The sequence below is a fragment of the Fukomys damarensis genome, unplaced genomic scaffold (assembly GCF_012274545.1).
Source record: "Fukomys damarensis isolate Sample0158 unplaced genomic scaffold, DMR_v1.0_HiC HiC_scaffold_19, whole genome shotgun sequence".
In the NCBI taxonomy this organism is placed as follows: Eukaryota; Metazoa; Chordata; class Mammalia; order Rodentia; family Bathyergidae; genus Fukomys; species Fukomys damarensis.
The window spans coordinates 38,997,778-39,017,124 of NW_022900931.1; the positions used below are offsets into that span (position 1 = coordinate 38,997,778).

General features: G+C 36.2%; 1 long non-coding RNA gene across 1 annotated transcript in view; it reads right to left on the reverse strand.

The window, feature by feature from the left end:
- Positions 1–19,211, reverse strand: part of LOC104856329 — a 270,278-nt gene extending 251,067 nt beyond the window's left edge. Inside the window, exons 1-2 of the long non-coding RNA XR_778591.2 lie at positions 19,134–19,211; positions 1,679–1,797 (exon numbers count right to left, since the gene is read on the reverse strand). This is a non-coding gene — a long non-coding RNA (uncharacterized LOC104856329). The remainder of the gene's footprint in view (positions 1–1,678; positions 1,798–19,133) is intronic.
- Between the last annotated feature and the right edge of the window lie 136 nt (positions 19,212–19,347).

A 19,347-nucleotide genomic window follows, 5' to 3' on the forward strand; every position in this document is an offset into this window, starting at 1 on the left:
ACTAGGGACTACCCAGAGAGCCTTCATACTAAGCTACATCCTCTGTCTTTTTTATTTTTATTTTGAGACAGTCTCACTAAATCACCCAGGCTGTGCTTGAACTGAGATCCTCCTGGCTCAGCCTCCCAAAGTGCTGGGATTATAGGAGTGTGCCACCACACCTGACTAGACCTTTTTTTGTGTCATAGATGCCTTTGGATGTCTTATGAAGCCTGTGGACCCTATCATACATTAATTTTTGAAATATCTAATATATATTTTATAAAAAATTTTGAAAAGGGAAAATTACATCAAAGTAAGACCATCAAAATAATTTTTAAATTATTATAAAAATACTTTTATATTTTTTATTTACACACAAAATAACAGTATTGAAGCAGTAGTTCTAATACTGCCAAAATTTTGAAGCAGTGATGATTTTAATCCACATTTACAAATTAATGTGACATGGGAATATCTGTGATTTCCAATAGTAGCAAAGTCACACTTAATATTAATACCCTTGTAGTTGCTGCCTACATTCATAATCAAAGAAACTGCCAAATTTTATCATAAGGCTAGTAAATTAATTTTTCATCTAAATACTCAGATCCACTGAATTCTATTTGAATACTTTTTAGTGATCTGTAGCCCTCAAGTAATTTCTGATATAGATCTGCATCAATAAATACACAGATCACCAAAGGTCAAACACTTCAGAAAGTCTAAAAAATGTTTTAAAAAGGACCAAACTCCACAAAAGAATTACTCAATGAGGAAACAAATTATAGAAAGTTACAATGAATTGTGGAAATAGTAACTACAGACAGTTTCAAAAGGAAAGGATGTCATCTAAAAAAATACATCAACCAAAACAAATGCTATGAAAAAATAACTTGTTGGCAGTCTTCATGATTATTGTAATATGACATGAATTTCAGAATGAATGGGACTTAAAATTAACTTAGTAAACTGAAAGATCCTAATAAGAATTCAAAGAACAGAGAGGGAAAAAAGTATTTAAGAAAAGATAAGATGCATAGAATAAATCTAAAAATTCTAATAAACATCTTGAATAGGTATTCAAGAAAAAGCATGTAAAAAATAATAATAAAACTAATTTATAGAAAAAAATTCTCCCAGTTAGAGTTTCTTCATACAGAAAGAACCCATTTCCAGCAGTTCAGAAATAACACTTAGATAACATTTTGTTTAAATATATTATTCCTAATAATAAAGAGAAAGCTCTAATTAATTATGTAAGAGATGATGAGTATAATCAAGTAGAAAGAAATGTTAAAACAGCATCAGACTTTTCATCCACAACACAGAATGCTAGAAAACAATGGAGCAATAGTTTAAAATGAAGGACAAACAGAATTTACATAACAAGCTAAACTATCATTTAAAACCAGTGTAAATAATGTGCAAGATCTCAAAATTTAACACCCATAACCTTCCTGAAAAATACAAAATAATGTATTCTAACAAAGTAAAAAAATTAATTCAAGAGGATAAACCAAGAAAAAAGAAAGAGCAAAGGAAAGATAAAACATGCAGTTAGGTTCAAAGAGCAATTATGGATTGACCCTAAAGTTAGTTCAATTTCCAAAAAACTGCTCCTAATTGTGTTTTTTGTTGCCATGACAAAATGCATGAGAAAAAAATTTTAAAGGAGAAAAACCTTATTTTGGCTCACAGTTTAGAGGGTTTAGCCCAGGGTCACTTGGCTCCATTTCTTCTGTGGCGATGCAGACACTATGGTGGGGAGCACAGCAATTTACCACGTGACAGCCAGGAAGCAGAGACAGAAGAGACCTGGAAAGGAAAGGGGTGGAGACAAGATGTAGTCCCCAAGGGCTGGGGATTTAGCTCAGGAGTACCGTGCCTACCTCATAAGCATAAGGTCCTGAGTTCGATCTGCAGTATGGAGAAAAAATATATATGTGTGTGTGTATATGTATGTATGTATATATATTTTTCCCCAAAGCCATGCATCATGATTCACTCTCTTCAACTTGGTCTCACCTAAATTTCCATGATCTCATCAAATTATTAATACATTAATAGGTTTAATTCATTGATGAAGCTACAGAACTCATGATTCAGTCATCTGCCAAAAGCCCCATCTCTGAACAATGCAACATTGAGGGCCAAGCCTATAATACATGAACCTTTGGGGACACTGAAAATCCAGATCATAATACTCTGCGTACAAACTTGTTAAATGTTTTCAAATTCAGAGAAAAAATATAGTTTTAAATGAAGTCATTTAACTTAAGAGAAAAATAAATGAACTAAGCATATTAACTCAACATGCTAAACGAAGTCAGGAAAGTATTCCAAAATGATCACATAACTTGAAGGAAACCTTCCCAACTCAACGTAAGAGGACAAATTAATCTTGGGGTAAAGATTAGGAGTTTTGCAACTTCGTTCAAAAAGCAGTGGTCCATATTTTTTTGTGTGAAGTAAAAAAGAATCCTTAAAATCAATATGAAAATATACAATTCAATTTTTAAAGTGGGCAAAAAAAGGTTTGAATAGAATTTTATCAAAGTGAGACAGATGATACATAAGTACATGAAAGATAACAGATTTCATGATAAAATGCAAATTAAAATCACAATGAGCTACTACTATACAGCCACTAAATGCCTACACTTTTAAAAAATGATAATATCAAGGGTTGACAATGCTGTGGAGCAACCAGAATTCCCATACCTTACTAGGAATACAAAACCACAGGAACAGTAATCAAATTAGTCATTGCCAGGGGCTGGGACTGGGGAAATACGTAAAAATTTGTTAATATGTATGGTGGAAATGTAGATAAACATTTTATTTCCTGTACTTTAAAAACATTTTCTCAAAATAAAAAAAGAAACTAATAAAGTCATCTATACCTTGTGCTATGGCTCTGAAGAGATTTAGAGCAAAAACTGAGATTAAACTCTAAAAAGACCTCAAAGCATGGATTTTGTGTTCTATCTTCTCATTGTTCCATTTTAATGTTCATACTCTTATGTTACCTTGTTATATTTCCTTACTACCATGAAATGAAAGCTCACTCTGAGCAGAACAGTGCTAAAGATTCCTCCCTCACAAGTAGCATAAAATCTCTGTCTTAATTTTTTTCTACTTCTATTCATTTTATTAAGCCGCTTATCCAAAAGTTACTTTTCTTTATGACTGGGCATTTGCTCAAAATGCTCCATGTGAAAAGGGGACTAAATCCTTTCAAAACTTTCCTAGGTGCTCCATGCCCATAGTATTGGTACTACTCCATCTTACTCAGGTAACCAATATGAAACATGTAACCCTATGAAACTTGGTCTTTATAAGTGATGGCTTTTGAATGAAACGTTTAGCAAATATAAAAGAATTCCTCTTCAGCAGTCTCCTGGGTTAGGTTGGCACGAGCTGGTCAGAGGGAACAACTGTACACTTTTCTTCTTCACTCTGTATTTCATATTTATGCTATAAAAATCAGCAAATCAGGTATGTTGTCTTTGTTGTTATTCTAGGGACCTTTTGTTAGGCATTACCAGCATATCGCTGCATCTTGTTCAAAAGAATCAGCCTTTGCGAAGCTCCAAAGTAAAGTGCCCATATAACCTATATTACTAGTTTACATCAAGAGCATATATCACTGGTTATCTTAATTTGTGTATGTCAAAGAATTATGGGTTTCTATCTGCAATACTCTTATTTGTGAATCTCATTTTCTGTTACATTAAAAATTTGAGCACAAGCCTTCAGTTGCAACAGTACCTACTGTGGTAATAATGTAAGTTGATAATCCTATGTAGCAAATTAACTCGGATATATTGATACATGATGTAAGTACTCTTAGAAAGTCAGTCTTTTTACTCAAAAATGCTCACATCTAGAATATTTTATTTTGTTGTACAATTTTATAAAGGCATTTTGCCAAATGCATTAAAAATTTGATTTTACTTGTTAAGATTTGCAGGAACTGCTTTAAATTTATTATAAAAAAATAACAGCTACAGCAACACATTTTTCCCTTTCATTAAGGTAGTGAAAAAAAGAACTTTAAGAGCTTTTCCATAAAAATGCTCTAAAATATTCTATTAAAATTAAAAGGCAACTGCCATTTCACACGTGGTCAAATTTAACTATTCAAAGTTATTTTAGGTATATTAGTCCCCAAAGACCAAACTATCTGAGAGTCCAGCTGTGTTCAAAGGAGATACTGAGGTCCAGAATTCAGCTATCAAAGTTAGACAGGGCCCATACAAAGAGATGCTTGACCAGAGAAAAGAAGACTAGTCCTGGATTCAATAGTAGTATTCTACTTTCCCCAAATACTCACTTGATTAGAGATTTAGAGAGAAAACAACCATCTTGGAATGGTCAAGGAAAAATAGATGATACAGAAAAGAGCTTGAAACAAGGGCTTAAGTACAATATCAATTGCCTTTGATCCCATATCAAAGACGTTTAATAGAATCTCAGTAGCAAGAAACATTCCAGGTTGTGAAAAATAACAGCATTTTAATTCTTAAATTCTCATGATCATAAAAAGTATCCTTCAAATGCTACAATAACATGGATATTTATTGCTATTATATTTTTTTCTGATATAGCTCTTGCCTAGCTTCATTTTCATAGCATACTTGTGAATTTATTCATTTATTTTCATTATTGGAGACTGAAACCAGGGCCTCTGGACTGAGCTACATCCCAATTCTTTTGAACTTTTTTTACTTTTAAAACAGGATCTCACTAACTTACTAAATGCCTAATCTGGGCTTGTATTTGCAACTGCACTGCCTCAGGTTCTCAGAGTGCTGGGATTACAGGTGAATACTGCCATGTCTGATTTATTTGTAGATTTTAAATATAGGTCAGACATTACTAGTCATAAAGATATGTGGCTTTATGCATAACTGACATGTACTTTTTTAGCATAGTCCTTTATGCATAACTAGTCTTGCCATCAGATTTGTTATATATTTATTTTAATATTAATATTTGTTATATATTTAATGTCCCAAGTATCAAGAAAGAGTACAGTGTTTTATATTTGCAGATAATTGAGTTTTGTATTTAAACCTTAATACTGTTCCTTCTGAACCTTGTTAGAGCCTACTAGAGCCCTAACAAACTGAATAACTTATTTTTTCCTTAGTACTAGATGCTACTGCCTGCAGAATTTTATTTTTTCATAAAAAAGCAAAAAGGTAAATTAATGACTATAAAAACAAAAAAGAAAACCGTGAACACAATTAAAAATATCAAAAGACTTGCCAATCAGTGTTTGCATCTAATTTCCCCAATCAGTACTGGAAACAGGTTATAAGCAAGAATATTTTGCATGTTTGTTTAGTCAAGTGAAAAGTCCAGGGCTTGAAACTTGGAATATAATTTTGGCTCCATCATTTACTCATTTTCTTGATCCTGAGAAAGTCACTCAATTTCAAGTGACTTCTATGTTTTACCAGACTTCCTTTCTGGCCCATTAAAAATGGGAAATGAAACAATACTGTAATAATCTTATTTATACAAATACAGTACAAAAAATGGGAAAATCGTAACATTCAGATCAGGTCATTGAGTTCCCTTGAAATAAACCTATAAAGACCTTCTCATCCTCTGCTTTATAATGATTTCTTAATGTGAAGTATAGTTATAATATTGTTTAAAGTGAAAGATTTCCTCAAATTCACATATACTTTCACTACTTGCTTGCAAGCCAGTGGCCATTGGCTTTCCTTCTACCTAAATTAAGGAAGGGGCCACTTCCAGTCCACTCACCGACTCATTTACTATGAGCTCAGCTCTGTTGGTTGGAATGCTGCCACATATTTATGAGAGCCTACGGGGTAGTGGATGGTTGTCATCTTTCTCTCTTGCTCCCTCCCATTACACCAAATGCCCTAGCAAGGTTACTGCACCTGGACACCGTATTCCCTGCAGAGCACCTTGTTAACCAGAATTATGGAAAACTTGGACCAAGTTCATAGAAGAACTACTAAAATGGTTAAGAGACTAAGGGGGCCAATTTATAAGGAACTCAGAAATGTTTGGGTAAGTGGCAATTATTCTAAAAATGGTGGGGTAACTTTGCCATTAGTTTTAAGTTCCATGCCACACTGAGGAAAGGGACTCCTTTCAGGCCTCTACATTAAGAAGTACTTTGAACAGAGGATAGAATCTTACTCTTGCGTGGGCCTCTAACCACTGCAAGGGCTGCATGGGTGGTATCCACACTCAAGGGTAATAACTTCTGCAGACAAGCACAAAAGGCAACATTACCAAAGCAGAGAGCTCATTTAAGAAGGTGGAAGGAGCTTAAAGAAAATGAGCCAGGGAGAACAAAGCTGGGCATAAAGGCCCAGTCCTTCCATCTCTGTAAAGCATTTATTCACACCCATTGCCCATTTCAGCTCAATGGATGGAGCCATTTAATAAAAGCTGCCAACTGAGCCCAAAGTGTGCAAGTCTGTCTAAAATATACTGGGACTGTTAGTTTCATTAGGTATACCTATAAGCATGAGAGTTTCCTCTGAAAAAGGAAAAGCAAAGAATGGCTACAATATTTAAGGAGGATGAGTGAGATAATTCCTCATAGGAACTTTTCCTATGTCATTCAGGTGAGGATGATATGTGTGTGTGATGTATTTGATTCTTACCAGTGAAACCTCTGAGTGGGGCCATTAATATGCAGGAGTCTATTGCATCCACTAAAAGGAACAGACTGCAAGGTACTTCTCAAATTCAGATTGGACATCAACCCCCTGTCCCTTAAACATAGGGCCTTTATTTTCACAGACACATCCATAATGCCTTTTAGAATACTGCACTCAGTAACTGAACAGTGAAACCAATGAGTCGCCCTATGCTAGAACACAGGTCTTCATTTCCAAGCCTCTCATTTTCCCTCCACACTGATATTTGAGTGGCTCTTTACTCACACTGAATTTGTATTCAATATCAATGAAATTAAACATATTAACCAGAAGCAGTCTGAAGCTACTCAAGGTCACTCCTGAGGCCTTCTCCCTTTCTTGAGGCTTCCAAGTTTCTGTTACTGAATGTCTATCTACAGCATTTTATTCTTTTTCTTATGGGGGGCCTACAAACTGTATCACCTTCATATCCTGTGATATCTGCTATGATACAATGAAATTGGGTTTTGGCCAAACTTAGGATTGTCATTGGGATGGTTGATGATACTACATACTAAAATTCACTTTGGATTACTCTGGAATCACCTTTAAGAGGTCCTCTGTAGCTAAAATGAGAAACAAGTCTAGGTTCATTTTTCTGTACATTTCCTAATTCTATCAGCTTTAACCATCTCACTTCTTAATATTCTTTTTAAGATGTTTATCATAGGCAGTCTATAATACCAGCAATCTAGGAGGCTGAGGCAGGAGGAGTGGAAGTGGATTTGAGCCCAGCCTGGGCCACATGGGGATTTAACAAGACCCTGCCTTAAAATAAAAATAAAAATAAAAAAGCCAGGCATGGAGGCTCACACCTGAAATCCCAGCACTTGGGAAGCTTAGTCCAGTGGATTGCCATGAATTCAAGGCCAGCTTGACTACACAGAGAGACTCTGAGTAAAAAAAAATACCACACAAAACCAAAACAGTAAATAAAAAATAAATAAATAAAAAGGGACAAAGTATACACCACAATGCAAAGGCCCTTGTTTCACTTCCCAGTACCTAAGTAAATAATAAGTAAGACGTTTATCACCTTTACGATTCTTTTTTAAAGTGTTGTTTTTTTTTTTTAATGAGTAGTTTTCAGACCAGGGATTTATCTCAGTGGTGCCGCCACTTGCCTAGTAAGTACAAAGTCCTAAATTCAAACCCTGGTTCAAAAAAAGCAAAAGTAGCTTGGGCCAGGGATTTAGCTCAGTGGTTCTGCTGCCTACCTTGCAAGCACAAGGACCCAAGTTTGATCCCTGGTACAAAAACAAAAAGTAGCTTTCCAAAATAGTCAGGTTTTCATTCTATCTTTCACTATTTTAAACTATGAATAACTACTCCGAATATATCACATTGGAATTTTTTGAAAAGACCAGCCAAAGTTACTGCAGCAATGTTCCTATGCAGTAGAGATTGACATTTTAAACCTGAATCTACAGTATTGTAATCTGGTACCCCAATTCTTTAAAAGTTTAATTTACAATGATGTTATCTTCTGGGATTTCCTGTAAACTGCCTGAGATAAAACTCCAGCCTCATCTTTCTTTTGTCTGCTTTCTACTTGAGATTATTCCTTCAAAATTAAATCTTATCCAAAACAAAAATACTTTATTACAGAATATAAAATCAATGACTAACAAACTGTCCTTAGTAATTCATTTTTATCATTACTAATAAACTGTTGTTTAAGCTTTGACTATAGATATTTAAAACTTTGTAGATTCCTTCCAGACTATTCATAATTTGAAGATACTCTAAAAACCACACACACACACACACACACACACACACACACAACTCACTATTCAACCATTTTGTGTAGATCATTTCAGAGTTGTACTTTCTCATTTTCATAGCAAAAATTACAAAACTGAAAATAAGACTGAGCATAATAATCAGAAGTTTTACACTGTTCTCTTTCCTTCCCTTCGTCTTACTTACTGAGTCAGTGACTATGAAAATATGCTGAGCCCAAAATAGCAGCTGTGCAACGCCAGTTCAGCCACAGTCATTTCCAAGCCAGGGGGGAATTGACAGATATCCCCTTTACAAGTCTAGTGTTTGTAAACAGCCAATGAAATGACTTCATTCAGTCAATTATTTCTGGAGAAAGCTGGCAGAATAATATGGTAATTAAACTGAGGACCAATGAAAACTGTTAAACAGAAGTTATTTTCCCCAGAAGTTCTACTTAATGCCTTTTATGTGTTTTCATTTTTTAAAAAGTGCTTAAAATGCTAGTGCAATTAGAAGAAATTGCTTCTTCATTAGAAAACATATTTAAAATATTCCAAGGAAGATAGCATATGGGGAAAAAGGAGAAATTCAGGTTTCTAATATCTTAGTAGAGTCAGCATGATTTCTTTACGTATGTATGATGATTCCGCAGTCAAAACAATACAAGTAGAAATACCCTGAAGCCAAAACGCCATATAGACAAGATTCAACTGCCCAGGTGCTAAGTATTAACTTTGTGCTGCTGCATTCTTTGCCCAGGCTCCCCTTGGCTCTTCTCACTAGCCACCAGGAAGACATGACTCATTCATCCATTCAGCCAGCCAGCCATATTATCCCACCATCTCAGGCAATGTTCTAGTACTTTGTAATGCAGCAGTGAACAAAATTATTTTCCCATATACCTCTCATTGCCCACTAATAGTGACACATTCGGGGACAGACAAAAGTTTTAATGTAAGAAAAAATTTGGAATCTGAAAACTGATGGAAAAAGCCCTGAATGCTTCCCAAAGGAAAACAGGAAAATTTAAGGTGTTAATTTTCTTTTAGCACTTCATTTTTTAAAAGTTTTTTTTTACTAGTGTATGTTTGTAATATATAATTATATTAATCATGGGATATATATATATATATAAAAAATCTTAATCATTTGTAGTGCATCATTTTAATATAACTCTTACATATTGCTATGAAAGACATATATATATTTTATTCTGATACCCTCCTTGACCATTACTATTGGCCAACCTTTAATTTTACCCAGAAGGACTGTTTCTAGCAACAGCAGGAGAACTGGGCCCTGTCAAACACAATGCCACTTTTCAAACAGTTTAACAGCATCTTAGATCAAAGCTCAAAGGTATCTATGCAGGTATCTATACAGGTCCACACCTGTATAACCAGCATGAGGGAGAGTGTCACAGGAGGATCTAGAGTTTAAGACCAGTTTAGACTACATTTTGAGACTGTATTTAAAAATTTTTTTAATTAAAAAAAAAAAACTGCTAGCACCCACTAAGGTAAAACTGACAATGTTCTGAATCAAATGAAAGACTAGCAAGTATACAAAGGAGTAGGAAAATATGAATCGTAATAAAGAAAAAACTTACCAACTTTTATTGATCCAGTTAGAATCAGGAAACAGGATATTAATTGTTATAACTCCGGCAGACAATACGTACAAAAATAAAAACATTCAAGACACAAGACCCTAACTGAATATCTAGAGATTAAAAGCTACAATGTGTAATTAAAAAACACACTGAATAGGAGTAGTAGACTAGACATTAAAGAAGAAAATGGCAAAAAAAATAATAGTGAATTTGAAAATGTAGCAAGAGAAATTATACAGAATGAAGCAAAGAGATATTAAAAAAACATCAAAAGATCATCTGTGAGCTACAGAAAAACTTTAGGTAGTTAACATAATATAAACCCCAAAAGAAAGGAGAAAGAAGGTAACTAAAATAAATAAATAAATGAAGAAATAGTGGTCAGAAAATCCTTACGTTTGATAATAACTATAAATACAAACACACATAACACATCTCAAAGAACCCCAATTATAAGAAATACAAAAACTATGCTGTCACATCATCTTCAAACTAGAAAAAACAGTAATAAAGTAAAAATCCTCAACAAGACAGAAAAAAGACCTATGAAGGAATAAAGATAAGGATGATAGTCCATGTCTCTTTAAAATTATGCAAGCTAGAAGAGGGTATAGCAGCATCTATAAAGCACTAAAAAAAAAAGTCATACTAGAATTTTGTACCCAATGAAATGCATTTCAAAAGCAAAGGCAAAAGCTTTTCATATAGAAGAAAAGCTTAAAGAATTTATCACTGGAAAATCTATATAAGAAATTTAAAGGCAGTCCTTTAAGCAGAAGAAAAATGACACCACATAGAAATATGAATCACACACACACACACACACACACACACACACACACATGAGTACAGGCTATTGCATCTACCTGGGTAAATATGATTTTATTTGAATTCCCCTTTTTTGTTTTGTTCTGTTTTGTTTTTGTTGTTGTTTTTTGAGACAGAGTCTCACTATGTGACCTGAGCTGGCCTTGGACCCACAAAGATCTTCCTGCCTCAGCCTCCCAGGTGCTAGGATTACAGGTATGCACCACTACACCTGGTATGAATGTCTTTTAAAAGATCACTGACAGTATAAAGAAAAATAACAACATCACAGTGTGGGTTTTATTTCACATATATAAATGAACTATATGAAACAATACCATAAAGGCTAGAAGTGAGGAAAAGGAAGTATACAGTAGTAAGGTTCTTACACTGTACCGGGTATAATACTACTGACAAAAGGCTATAAGTTAGAGGTATACCATGGCCCTAAAATAATGGCTAAAATATACTAGAGTATACCTAACAAGTTAAAAACAAACAAACAAACAAAAACAAAAAAATAAAATGGCTCTAGCTTCTCAATCTCTAGCCCCTCCAGATGTCACACCGATACAGCGTGGGCCAGGAAGGCAGGCAAACAAAAACAGGTATTCACCACAAGTCACTGTGTTAGCATAAATTATCTGCTAAGGTCAAAGACTCCAGATTCATAAAATCATCTTATCAGGCAGGACATTAGAAGGGCTTAAACTAGAAGTCCTAGGTGTCAACCAAGGGCTATTTATTTCTCCAGAACTTGCAAGGTTTGAGTGTCCCAAGTCAGCTAAGTTATCTCTTTATTGCACAATAAAAGAATGTTACGCTAATACAGTTAACAAGTTACATGTAACAAAAATACTTTGAAAGAAAAATTATCAGAAGTCAATGAAGAGAAATAAGATTGCTGCGAGTGGTGGTGAACATCTGTAGTCCCAGCTACTCGGCAGACTAGGTAAGAGGATGGCAAGGTGGAGGACAGTTTGGGCAACTTAGTGACCCTGTTGTGCAATGCAGTTCAGGGACAAAGAACTTGCCTACCATGGGGGAGGCCTTACATCCAATCTCCAAAACCTTAAAAAAGGAAAGAAAAGATACAGAACATATGAGTATCACTACAGCTATTAAAGAAATTGAATTTACAGTTTAAAACTTTCCCACAAAGGAAACTTCAGCTAGTTCTACTGGTAAATTCTATCAAGTATACAAATGTAATGATTATGAATAGGACATAGTCTTGAAGAAATTTGAAGGAGGGAGAATATTACTCAACTTATCTATCAGAGTATTTACCCTTATCTAAAATAAGACATTACACAAAATAAAACCAATGTTCTTTGTTTAAAAAAATGTGCAATGTCTCAAAACCTAGCCAATACAATCCAATAATATACAAAAAGGAAATTCACTGTCAAGTAAAATTGTATTGCAGGAATGTAAGACTGTTACAACACTGACCAATTAATCAACACAAGTGACCAAATTAAGGTTCAGAAAGAGAAAAATTGTATGATTATCTCAACAAACTCAGACAAAACATGCAGTAAAACCAATTACCCATTCTGAAAACTAGGAATAAAAAACAATTTTATCAACCCAATAAATGGCATCATGATAAACCTAAAGTTAATATCATACTTGATGACAGATTTGACCTTTTTCTCCTAAGATTAGAAACAAACAGAGTGTTAATTTCACTTCCATTTGACATTGTCCTGGTGTTCTAGCCAGTGTAATAAGGCAAGAAAGGAAATAAATAGTGCATTGGAAAGACTGTGCTTACTTATAGACATGATTATCTATGTAGATAATGCAATGAAATCTACCCTCAAAAATGCTGCTACCAGTAGTGTGCTTATCAGTTAAAGGATACAGGCTACAAACAGAATTTAATTTTATCTCCACGTTCTTTTGGATACATTTTGCAGCTATAACAAAATATCTCAGACTGGGTAATTTGCAAACAAACAAACAAAAAAAGTACCCTTCACAGTTCTGAAGGCTCAGAAATCCAAGACAAAGGTGCCAGCAGATCTGGTATCTGGTAAGGGTTTGCCCTCTGTTTCCTACATGGTGCTTTCTTGTTGCATCATCACATAGCAGAAAGAGCTGGCAGCCTCCCTTAAATCTGTTTTATAAGGGCACTAAACCATTCACGAGGGTTCCTCACCCCTTGACAGCTAATCACCTCTTAAAGACCCCATCTGTTAATGCCATCACATTAGGGGTTCAGTCCCAGCATAAGAATTCTGGAGGGACACCAAGTCAGACATAGCTGTGAAAAACAAAATTATGTTAAATTAAAAAAATAATACCAGTTGTCATAGCATTGTTATTATCTTCCTGGGGATAAATATGACAAGATGTACAAGACCTACATACTGAAAATCACAAATATTGCTGAAATAATATCGTAGGCTTTACAAGCAGAGAATGTCATCCTGGATTTTGTTGATTTACTTTTAATGCTTCTATTTATCAATGAATGAGTTCATAGTTGCAAGTTGAATGAATAATAAATATGGTTAAAGTTATTAACATCATATAAAGTGATTCTAGAAAATCTTAAAATACATTAAATGTAGAAATGTGTCAGTAACTCGGGCTTATTCTTTAAATATTTATTGAGTGATTAATACCTGTCAAATATTGTTTTATCCAAGTGAATGAAAGATGCAGTCCTGATTTTGTGGAGCTATTTAATCTAACTGGGAAACAGAAAATAAACAAATTCAAATAATTCAGAAATTATGGTTAGTGCTATAACTGTAATAACACAGAAATGGGAGGATGCTAGATAGGGTGGTAATAAAAAGTCTAGAGGTTGCTAAAACGTGAAGTAAGAAGAACCAGCCAGACAAGGACAGATCACAGTCTAAAGAACAGCACCTAGGAAAACCTTTGGTGGGCAAACGGGTGAAGGAAGGAGATCTGGCAGGCAGGGGTTTAGGGAGTACGCAGTAAAAGGAAAAACTGCTTAAATGAAGAGAGGTAGGCAGAGTGAAGAATCATGTCGGAACTATGGTTTCACTCAAAAGTGTGATGGCAAGCCATTTTATAATCTTAACTAGGCTACAGACATAATTAGGTTTGTTTTGTTTTGTTTTGTAGTACTAGGGGTTAAACTCAGGGACTTAGCAATGAGCTACATCCCTAGCCTATTTTTTATTTAATCTCAAGATAGGGGTCTGGCTAAATTGCCCAGGCTGGACTCAAATTGAGATCCTCCTGCTTCAGCCTCCAATATAGCTGGTATTACAGGATTGTGCCACCATCTCCAGCTGATTAGATTTTTATTTTTAAAAGATTTTCTGCTCTGATGGAGAGCAATATTATAGTCTAAGTTATCACAGATGTTCTCCTTCCCATAAACACATAAAAATACTGAATAATACATGCTTTTTAAATGAGAAAATATATCACAGAATTTAAAGCTAGAGATGTAGAAAGAGGGACCCTATGTAATATAGGGGTCATGAAAACTGGGATTCTTACATGTATTTGAAAAGAAAATCTTAAGTTCTGAGCCTGAAAAAATAGATCATAGAAGGATTAGAAAACTCAGCCTACTGTTCTATAAGAATAGTAAGGAAGCCTGCTATTTCTCTCTCAAGCAAATCTGACACCTGAGGTTTGTTTGTGTGACAGTAATGGCACAAAGACAACATGGATAAGGAACAAACTCCTAGACCCTTGAACTGTTACTGATCAAAAGCATGATTTGTGTTTTCTTGTCAAGAATTTAAAGGTGGTTTCCGCTAAAAAAAAACAAAAACAAAACAAAAAAAAAACAACTATTCTTCAGTCTACAAATGCCCAATAGGTAACTGAAAGTAGAATAAACCTTAACTTTCATTTTTGTATCATTTCTTACTTTTAAACTTTGGATATACGTACTGCTCATTTAAGAAAAGCTGAGAGAACAAAGTTTACTAACTCTAATTTTACCTAGCCTATTTCGTCCACTTTGCAAATAGAAAAGCAAGGTGGTCACACATGCCTGTAATCCCTGCAACCGGGGTGCTGAGGGAGGAATGACACAAATTAGGGTGTGGCAAAACTGGCTGGGGAAGTAGGTGTAACCTGTTCATTTCAAGATTCCAGAATACATGGGCAGAATAGCTCCCAAAGCCTGGCATGTGGACTTCTCAAGAGAGCTCCAGGCAGTTTTCAATACGATGACCTGGACCTGATGTCAGCCTCAGGTGGGGGATTCCAGTACCACCTCTCAGAACCCATATATAGAAGTTCTCACAGGTTTCCTCAAGATTTAGATGGCATGAAAGGACACAGAGGCTAAGAAGAGCTCCCTATCATGGCTTTCTTAATAGCCCACCCTGTATCCTCCAGGGTGTACTTTCATCTTGCTTTCTTCCTCTTTTACTTGGCCCAAGCTCTATCTGCAGAGCCAGTTTCCCCCTCACTTTTCAATTTTACTTTCTCTAATAAACTTCTTCACTGTTTATTTGCTTGTTTCATTCAGTTCTTTGTTGAGACAAGAAGAGCCTGGAATCCAACTCCAGGAGACATGAGCACCACAAAACTTAGCAATATTTATTTGGCGAGCCATTTTTAGAAGGTAACCAGCTGGTAACCAAAGGATGCCAAATTCAAGCTCAGCCTGGACAACTTAGCAAGGCCCTGTCTCAAAATAAAAATAAATAAATAAAAAGGGGTTAGGGTGTACCTCAATGAGAAGGCACTAGGTTCCACCCCTCGTATGGCAGGGTGGGAGTCAAAAAGAGAACACCAAGATTACTGTAAAGTTATTTTAGGAATTCAGAAGGACATTAGATAATCAGCCTTTACAACATCCAGTTCTAGACCCCCTCTTGGAGTGATAACTAGAAGTCTTCACACACTCTCCTGTGAACTGGTAGCTACCTAGGTTCCAGGAAGAGCAGAACCTCACAGGACTAAAACAGCCACAATCACTTCATGGAAGCAAAATCAGTCCTTAAACCATGGGGACTCCTCCAGAGCTACAGACACTGTACCAGGACTAAGATGATGACTGAGCAGACCCTCCAGTCGCCTCAGCTAAGCCTTAAAAGCTGGCCTCCTATTTTTGAGAGTAGTTCAATGTGAACCTCAATGAAGTATGCCCCTCCAACTACTCAAGCTGGAGTCTTCTCCCTATGTTCTCTCTTTCTTTCCAACTAACACTTTCTATTGCAAATTCAGCTTTAGTTTTAATTTCCATTTCTACTAAAGCAAGGACCCAGGCTAGCCAGTCACGGTATCATACACATAGAGGTAGATCCAAGTTTATATTACAAGGTGAAAAAAAACAAAAAACAAAAACAAAACAAAAAAAAACAACTATTCTTCAGTCTACAAATGCCCAATAGGTAACTGAAAGTAGAATAAACCTTAACTTTCATTTTTGTATCATTTCTTACTTTTAAACTTTGGATATACGTACTGCTCATTTAAGAAAAGCTGAGAGAACAAAGTTTACTAACTCTAATTTTACCTAGCCTATTTCGTCCACTTTGCAAATAGAAAAGCAAGGTGGTCACACATGCCTGTAATCCCTGCAACCGGGGTGCTGAGGGAGGAATGACACAAATTAGGGTGTGGCAAAACTGGCTGGGGAAGTAGGTGTAACCTGTTCATTTCAAGATTCCAGAATACATGGGCAGAATAGCTCCCAAAGCCTGGCATGTGGACTTCTCAAGAGAGCTCCAGGCAGTTTTCAATACGATGACCTGGACCTGATGTCAGCCTCAGGTGGGGGATTCCAGTACCACCTCTCAGAACCCATATATAGAAGTTCTCACAGGTTTCCTCAAGATTTAGATGGCATGAAAGGACACAGAGGCTAAGAAGAGCTCCCTATCATGGCTTTCTTAATAGCCCACCCTGTATCCTCCAGGGTGTACTTTCATCTTGCTTTCTTCCTCTTTTACTTGGCCCAAGCTCTATCTGCAGAGCCAGTTTCCCCCTCACTTTTCAATTTTACTTTCTCTAATAAACTTCTTCACTGTTTATTTGCTTGTTTCATTCAGTTCTTTGTTGAGACAAGAAGAGCCTGGAATCCAACTCCAGGAGACATGAGCACCACAAAACTTAGCAATATTTATTTGGCGAGCCATTTTTAGAAGGTAACCAGCTGGTAACCAAAGGATGCCAAATTCAAGCTCAGCCTGGACAACTTAGCAAGGCCCTGTCTCAAAATAAAAATAAATAAATAAAAAGGGGTTAGGGTGTACCTCAATGAGAAGGCACTAGGTTCCACCCCTCGTATGGCAGGGTGGGAGTCAAAAAGAGAACACCAAGATTACTGTAAAGTTATTTTAGGAATTCAGAAGGACATTAGATAATCAGCCTTTACAACATCCAGTTCTAGACCCCCTCTTGGAGTGATAACTAGAAGTCTTCACACACTCTCCTGTGAACTGGTAGCTACCTAGGTTCCAGGAAGAGCAGAACCTCACAGGACTAAAACAGCCACAATCACTTCATGGAAGCAAAATCAGTCCTTAAACCATGGGGACTCCTCCAGAGCTACAGACACTGTACCAGGACTAAGATGATGACTGAGCAGACCCTCCAGTCGCCTCAGCTAAGCCTTAAAAGCTGGCCTCCTATTTTTGAGAGTAGTTCAATGTGAACCTCAATGAAGTATGCCCCTCCAACTACTCAAGCTGGAGTCTTCTCCCTATGTTCTCTCTTTCTTTCCAACTAACACTTTCTATTGCAAATTCAGCTTTAGTTTTAATTTCCATTTCTACTAAAGCAAGGACCCAGGCTAGCCAGTCACGGTATCATACACATAGAGGTAGATCCAAGTTTATATTACAAGGTGAAAAAATTAATTTAAATCTGGTTTAACACAAGCAATATTTTTAGGGACCTTCAAAACCCATGGTATGAGAGTTCCTACAGTACATTCTTTGAAGATTAGAACACTGCAAAGTGGAAATTATAATTTTATGAAATTTTATTAAAGATGGGTATTTTTTCATTGTTTTACTATATCTTGTTCAGCTTGGTTCTTATTCAGGGAAAATCCAAAACCTTTTTAAATACTACTATTATCTCTATTAAGATTATTGGTGGCATACACCTGTAATCGCAGCATTCTGGGAGGCTGCCACAGGAGTATCACAATTTCCGGCACCGTCTAGACAAATTAGCAAAACCTTGTCTCAAAATAAAACATAAAAAAGGGTTAGGGATGTACCTTGTTGGTGAGAAGGCCCTGGGTTGAATCCCAGTAACAACCAAAAATATTAATTCTTTAAATTTATCGGGAATTAAAATATTATGTATAAAATTCAACATGGAGCATCTAAGTTGCTTCAACATTATTAAATGAATTAGATGGCTGTTACCCACGAATGGGAAACTGAATTAACTACTGGATTGCCACTGATTCCCATCTACTACTCTGAAGCTGTATAATAACCTTTACCTAAACGTATTAAATGTTATGTTCAAAAATTGAATGAAAGTATCCTCTAAACCTCGATAGCATTTTACTTTTAAAATGTATTGAAAAATGAGTTCGCATTTAAAAGTGTGGCGTCCTCAAATTTCAGAAGCAGTTTAAGTTTCCAAAGTTTGAAGATCAGAGAAGAAATTCCAAACACTCTTGATCCTCCCAACTCACTTAACTGAATTTGAAGTACTCACTTTAGGTTTTGGGGTTGATGTGTTATTTTCCAGTCTTCTCTTTTATTTCAATTTGTTTAAAAACATTAACAAACACACTATCTCCAAAGTCACACATTTGAAAATATCAGCCAAGATGAGGTTGCAAATAGCAAAAAAAAAATTTTTTGATTTATGTATAATCTCATAATTCTTGTTTTTGTTTTGTTTTTTATCTAAACGCTGCTTGAAACGGAAGCCCAAAGAGGTAAATCCAGGCAGACTTACGAAAGACTAACAGCCTCCCAAGATCTGTTTCTCATCCCTCGGCGCCCAAGCTTTACACTGTGTTCTCTGAACATAAAAAGATGGGAAATTTTCAGGGGAGAAATTCAAGGAGCCCTTTTTGAAAGACCACACATTAGCAACAACCCTTCGTAAAACAAACATCAAGGAAGGGAGGGCAGGTATAAGGGGAAAAATGAGAACCGAGACCTGTCATGCAAAGGTACAAGATCCCAAGGATGAATGTAACTGTACTGTAGACCTAAAATGTAGCAATAAACTCAATGAGAGAGAAAAAAAAAAAGAAACATCAAGGAGGCAACTGACTGGGAAAGAACTTGGAGACAGCACGTCTGCGAACTCCGGTTACGTCAGGGGCTTGTTCTCTTTTCATCAACCGCACCCCAGCCCTCTCCCAAGTTCCTAACCTAAGCCTGGTACTTCCTCCAGTCAGTCCGTAGCGAGCTCCCACGGCAGCTCACCGCCCAAGATCCCCTCAGGCTCGCACGCCCCGCCCCTTCCCCTAGCCCGATCCCGCCCGCCCCGAGGACCCAAGGGCTAGCCACGCCCCCTCTCTCCACAGACTCGCTGCCACTTCCCCACTGCCTGCTGAAAGCAGTCCTTTCCCCCCCAATTGCCTTT